Consider the following 6,497-nt stretch of genomic DNA (forward strand, 5'->3'; position numbering starts at 1 on the left):
AACAGGAACGTGTCACCACTGTGCAGCAGGTTGCGATTCGCAAAGACAGAGCTGCCACCTCAAATGTCTGTTTCAGGATGGCGTCCAGTCGCCGGTCGTGAGGTTCCTTGAGGGCCGCCCCCCCTTCAACTGGAATGGTAGTGCGCTTGACCACCGCGCTAACCAAGGCGTCCACCTGAGGGCACGCCAGCATCTCCTTGATTGCCGGAACCAGGGGGTACATGCCTATTAGGCCCCGACCCCCTTTGAATGAGGCCGCTGGTGCAGCCCATTCCAGATCTATCAGTTGCTGTGCGGCTTGCAAGAAGGGAAAATGGCGGGCTGTAGGACGAAGACCTTCCAGCAGAGGGTTCTGTGTAGATGGCACCGTAGTGCTGGGGCCTGTGATATCCAACTCCACCAGGCACTGAGATACTAGGTCGGAGAGATCTTCCTTGGGAAAGAACCGCCTCATGGTTCGATATGGCTCCATCCCCGAGGGAAGTTCCCCCTCTTCGGAGGGTTCTGATTCAGTCTCCGAGACATCAGAGTCCGCCTGAACCAGACTGCCCGGAGGCGGGTATGCTTGCCCACGATAAGGGCGCGAAGGCCCAGGGGCAGGATCCGCTGGAGCAGCCACAGGAGCAGCAGCAACAGCAACAGTAGGGCCTGGACGGGAAGCTGATTGCATCTGTACAAAGGCATGGATCCCCTTAAAGAGATCCACCCAGGAAATGGAGGTGGTCTCAAGTCGTCGGGGTACCAGGTCCCCCGGGATCCCAGGTTGTTCGAGACTGCCTGCGAGATCCAGGGTGGTCCCTGGGGAACTGTCAACAAACCTCGATTGAGACTGGTCCTGGCCCGAGGCTCCCACTGCCTCCTCACATTGGGCACAAAGGGAGTCTGGCTCCTCGCTGTGCGTGGCTCCTCGCTGGCATGCTGAGCAGAGGCCGAGAGGTTTCACGCTGGAATCAGGAGGCGCAAACAAAAGTATGCTGGATTTTAGTAGATACGCGCGTAGCCGCGCGTATCTGCTAAAATCCTGGATCGTCGCGTGCAAGGCTACCGATTTCGTGTAGCTGGCGTGCGCCGAGCCGCGCAGCCTACCTCCATTCCCTCCGAGGCCGCTCCGAAATCGGAGCGGCCTCGGAGGGAATTCGCTATCGCCCTCCCCTCACCTTCCCCTCCCATCCTCTACCTAACCCACCCCCCCGGCCCTGTCTAAACCCCCCCCTACCTTTGTTGGGGGATTTACGCCTCCCGAAGGGAGAAGTAAATCCCCGCGCGCCAGCGGCCCGCTGGCGCGCCTAGACGCAACCCGGGGGCGGTTCCGGAGGGCGCGGCCACGCCCCCGGACCGCCCCTGGCCGAAACCACGCCCCCGGGCCTGCCCCCGACACGCCGCGTCCCGCCCCGAAAATGCCGCGCCGATCGGCCTCACCCCCAACACGCCCCCGACACGCCCCCCTCGGAAAACCCCGGGACTTACGCGGGTCCCGGGGCTCTGCGCGCGCCGGCAGGCCTATGTAAAATAGGCGCACCGGCGCGCAAGGCCCTGCTCGCGTAAATCCGGGCGGATTTACGTGAGCAGGGCTCTTAAAATCCGCCCCAATATGCGCTCAATAGGAAGCGGCAGCTATATACGCTTAATACAATGGGGGTCATTTTCAAAGGAGTTACGCATGTAAATGTGACATACTATCGTAGCAATTTTCAAAAGCTATTTACTCGAGTAAAGTGCACTTACTTGAGTAAATCCTATGGACAATTCAATGGCATATATTGTAGCAATTTTGAAAAGCCCACTTACTTGAGTAAAGTGTATTTACTCGAGCAAAAACCAGTTTTGCTCGAGTAAATGCTTTTTAAAATCTACCCCAATATGCGCTCAATAGTAAGCAGCAGCTATATACGCTTAATACAATATGCGCTCAATAATAAGCGGCAGCTATATACGCTTAATACAGTGGGGGTAATTTTCAAAGGAGTTATGCATGTAAATGTGACATACTATCGTAGCAATTTTCAAAAGCTATTTACTCGAGTAAAGTGCACTTACTTGAGTAAATCCTATGGACAATTCAATGGCATATATTGTAGCAATTTTGAAAAGCCCACTTACTTGAGTAAAGTGTATTTACTCGAGCAAAAACCAGTTTTGCTCGAGTAAATGCTTTTGAAAATCTGGCCCAATATGCGCTCAATAATATGCGGTCAGCAATATACGCTCAATACAATATGCGCTCAATAATATGCGGTCAGCAGTATACGCTCAATACAATATATGCTCAACAATATGCAATATACCCTCAAATAAGAAGCGCTTAATACGATACAGGCGCCTATCATGGGCGCTCAATACCTGAACAGGGCCGACAAAATGGCGACCTCCGCGGCGTGCCGCATACAGGCAACGCCGCCGATCCTCAAACTTCGGAGACCAAAAGTAAAAGTTGTGCGCCTTACCTGATCCTCGGCGCTTCCCGGCTGAAACCCGGGAGGTCTCCGGCTGCGGGGGGAGAGGGGAAATACCTTCACCGCCGAGCTTGAGGAATGTACCCGCTGCCTCCCAAGTCCACGCCGGGACCGAGGCGCCTCTTAGCCCGACCCATGCCCTTCCTGCTCGGGGGCTTGGTCCCTGCCGCGATTCGGCCACTGGACCGAGGCCTAAACCTCCGAGGGATCACGGAAATCACCTCGGGAAACTCAACTGGGGGCGGGACCGAATGGTATCACCGCAGGAGTGCGGGGCTTTATGTTCCTGTAGAAATTTAGTAAGTAGAAAGTAGAAAATAGAAAGTAGATTGAAAACACGCTCAGCGAGCGTGCAGGCTCTCCAAACTGCTTTGGAGACGGAAATTTCTGAAGAGCTTCACTTCCTGTGGGGGTATATGTACCCGTGCTGACGTCAGATCCGTCTCCAACTGCTAGCACGAGCACACTATACCCACTTGTTCTGAGTCCATCTGGCTACACGACAGGAAATACCAATTTAAATGACAGGCAATTGTAAGCATTCAAAACATGTTACCAATCATTTTTAATGCAGTTTAGGAACTAAGCCCTGCCTTGATTTATTTAATTAACTCTGTCTTAAAAGTTATTACCTACTTTGTCAGTTTTATAATAAGTTTATTTTAAAGGAATCACTGTTTCTTTTTCTATTTGTGACGTCAGGTTCTTTTCATGCCTCCTCATTTGGTTTCTCTTCAATCAACTTACTAACATTTACTACATATTTAAGAAGGACTCAAAGATGGAAGGAATAATTGTCCTGGTGCTTTCCTGTCTGTCTCTACTGCTGTGAGGGATGACTGCTCAGCTGGGTATGTGCTCCAGATCTGGGCTCCTGAGTTTTAACCTTCAAAAGATAGCAGACAGAGCACCAGTGATAGAACAAATGACTCATTCACCTCCTACAGCCAGCTTGGTTCTGAAGATATCCGAGATGCACATTTCCCAAAGCTGACAGAGAAAATCAAAGACTTCCCACAAAAGAATGAGCAGTAAAAACTCCCTATCATACTGAGGGGAAACAGGAGAAGCAACAGCTATAGCAGCAAAATATGCATCCTGCCACCAGGCCAGAAATGTAATCTGACCAGAGACAATATGGATCAGCACCAAAACCCGGCAACTGTATTAGTTGTCATCCTTTCTGTACCCTGTAATTTTATCTGCTATTATCACTGTTTTGTAAATGTTTTTCCTTTTTATCATTTTATATATTACTTATAAATTATTTTGGCAACACATATAAAATGATCATGCCAATAAAGTTATCTGACTTTGAAATACTTGACTCTGATGGTAGCTAGCTAACAGCAACAGCACAGCTGAATAAGATCCACTCTCCCAGGGCATCTGTTTGCTGACTTCAGCTCTGCTACTTCTTTCTTCATCATTCATTCCCGGAGCAGCAGGGCCAGATTTAAGATTGCTGTGACTATAGGCAGTGCCATGGCCATAGGTGCCCCTTTGACGTTTGGCTTGGATATTTGGTGCCTTTAAAATTGGGCTCCCTAGGCAATTGCCTATGTTGCCCGTGCCTAAATCTGGGCCTGCAGAGCAAGCATATACCAGACTGGCTCACCAGCAGGTTACAAGACACTACAAGGAGCAAAGCCAGGGCTAGATTTGGCTTTTATTCTCCCCTAGATACAGGAGTCAGGGATTGGGACCAGCTCCAAAGATGTAGGAGAACTTAATGGAGAGCCTCTTCCTCTGGTCTCTACTCTCTACCAATAGCACTTTCTCACCAGTATTGCTCAGCCCGAGCGGCAGCATTCCATCATATCTTCCCTCTTCAAAGACGCATAGGCAGGCTGGCGGTGATTCCAGTTTACAGTACTCGCAATGCCACCAACCCATCAGCTCCTGGGCCCCTTTACAGGGTGCTCAGGCTGAGCAGTACTGGTGAGAAAGTGCTACTGGGACAGGGGAAAAGCCACCCCTATCAACCCAGTGACCCCAGACCGCTGCCTATTTAACCCAAGTGGGAAATCGGGGCCTAAGCACAGTAAATATAGGGAAATTATAGTTTATTTCTCTCTGTTAGGCACCCAACCACACCACAGGTTTCTCTCACTTGGGGCAGCAGGAGAGAGCTCAGAGTTTTTAGCAGGCACATACACAGTCCCAGTCTGCATACACAAACACTGCATGACTTCAGGCAGAAAAACAAAAGCATAACAGATCTTAATAACATAAATTATTCTGCTGCGCACACTGATTTATTGAGTTAGTTTGGTTCTCTGTTTGCTTATTAATTTATTTTTATCCAATCAGTATTATCCATAATGACAGAATGATACAAGCAGAATGATGAAAGGTTAATTAAAAGCAAAGTTCTACCTATAATTTCTTTAGTTTACACTTAGACTGAAAGGATACATTTTGGATGTCTATAGGGAGATGATCTTAAGAGTGAGAAAAATAAGGGAAAAATGCAGAAGCAAAAAGATGTCTGATCAACACAATGAATAGACATTAAAAGTAAATTAAAGAAGAAAAACTTGTAAGCAGGGGCAAAATGCCAGAGCTAGATAATGGATAATGAGAAACAAGGCTGTGAATGTATTTGAAAGTGAAAATGAGTATGTTATAAAGGCAGCAAAATTTGAGAGGGAGCCAGGATAGTGATGCAAGGAGGTAAAGCATGGGAGTGGTGGGGCAGCTGAGAGAATAAACAGGCAGTGGAGTTCCAGAGGACTTGAGAAGGTCAAACAGCAGAATCCAGAAGACCAGCATGCAGGCCTCCGCTCCAGCTTTGAAAAGTGATTTTTTTTTTCATTGTAAGCTTTCTCTATTAGCATATCCTCCTTTCCTTCAAATTGGGTGAGCTGAGTCCTTGGTGTTTTGAGTGGCTTGTCTTATGGCGCAGTGTGCTCTATGCCAGGCATTTTCTATTTGTTGGTATTAATGAATAAGTTAAGGGTTCATCCTTCCAGAGCTCTCTACCCGATACTTACAAAGAAATAACCTGTCTGAATGTGGAAACTGCAAATCTATAAAATACACACTTTCAACAAATGAAGCTGTCATTTTTAACTTGCTCTAGGATAGTTACTTGGTATGAATTCAGTTCCTAAGTTTATGTTTGTGCTTTGGCTTTTGCTATGTAAGTGCTAAAATATATATTTATAGGGAATAAAATGAATTGCAGAAATCCAAACATACTACCAATGGAAAGGTTATGCAGTAAACAGCAGAGATGGTGGAAGCCCCCTAAAGATGAAACCTTTTAGGTCAATTCCAATTTAAAATAAATGCTAAGAGCTAGGGGTAGTTTTCAACAAATATTTAACAAAGTCACTTGTTCTTCAAGGACTGCAATTTCCTCGTGAAAGAGTGCAACCAATTACATTGGCTTTCAAGACAGCCCTTATCAAAGCATTTCCCACAGGTATTTTGTGCAGTTCTGTTTTTTTCTTACTGTGGCGCCTGGCTGTGAGCTTTACAGCAACTCCCTGGGGTCAAAACCACATGAATCATTACTTTACCTGCTTCTGAGTCATCCAAGGGGGACCAGCCAGTAGTTGCAGGCTGACTCATTCTGTCTTCTTAGCATGACTATAAATAGTCCTTATGGTTCTGTTTACTCTGGTTTCTCCTCGGGTTTTCCCTACAATCCTGCAACCCCTGCTCTTGGCCAGATAGGAAGCTGATAGAGGGTAGTGCATGCATTTACTTGCCCTGTTAAAGAAGGGCATGAGACAGAGATAGCAAAGCAGGGGTAAGAAGTCAACAACTGTGATGAGATAATGAGTAACCAGAAACTGAATAGCAGCAGTGGGCAGCTCCTGTCATCAGGTGGCTATTGACATTGCATAAGGTTTCAGTGCTTCTTGGATATCAGAAAAGCACAGCTAAAAATGGACATTATTCTAAATATGAAAATAATAGATATGAAACTGGAATTATATTTCTATAAGAACTTTAAAAGTGATTACTAACCTCATCAGAAATGTTTGCTTTTATCTTGTATTTGACGGTGGAGCAGGTTATCTCAAAGACATT

At 47.1% G+C, this 6,497-nt stretch overlaps 1 long non-coding RNA gene across 1 annotated transcript in view; it reads right to left on the minus strand.

Moving 5' to 3' along the window:
* The window catches only part of LOC115088816, a 56,553-nt gene extending 50,377 nt beyond the window's left edge, over window positions 1–6,176 (minus strand). Inside the window, exon 1 of the long non-coding RNA XR_003855906.1 lies at window positions 5,981–6,176. This is a non-coding gene — a long non-coding RNA (uncharacterized LOC115088816). The remainder of the gene's footprint in view (window positions 1–5,980) is intronic.
* Between the last annotated feature and the right edge of the window lie 321 nt (window positions 6,177–6,497).

This window comes from Rhinatrema bivittatum, chromosome 3, assembly GCF_901001135.1.
Source record: "Rhinatrema bivittatum chromosome 3, aRhiBiv1.1, whole genome shotgun sequence".
In the NCBI taxonomy this organism is placed as follows: Eukaryota; Metazoa; Chordata; class Amphibia; order Gymnophiona; family Rhinatrematidae; genus Rhinatrema; species Rhinatrema bivittatum.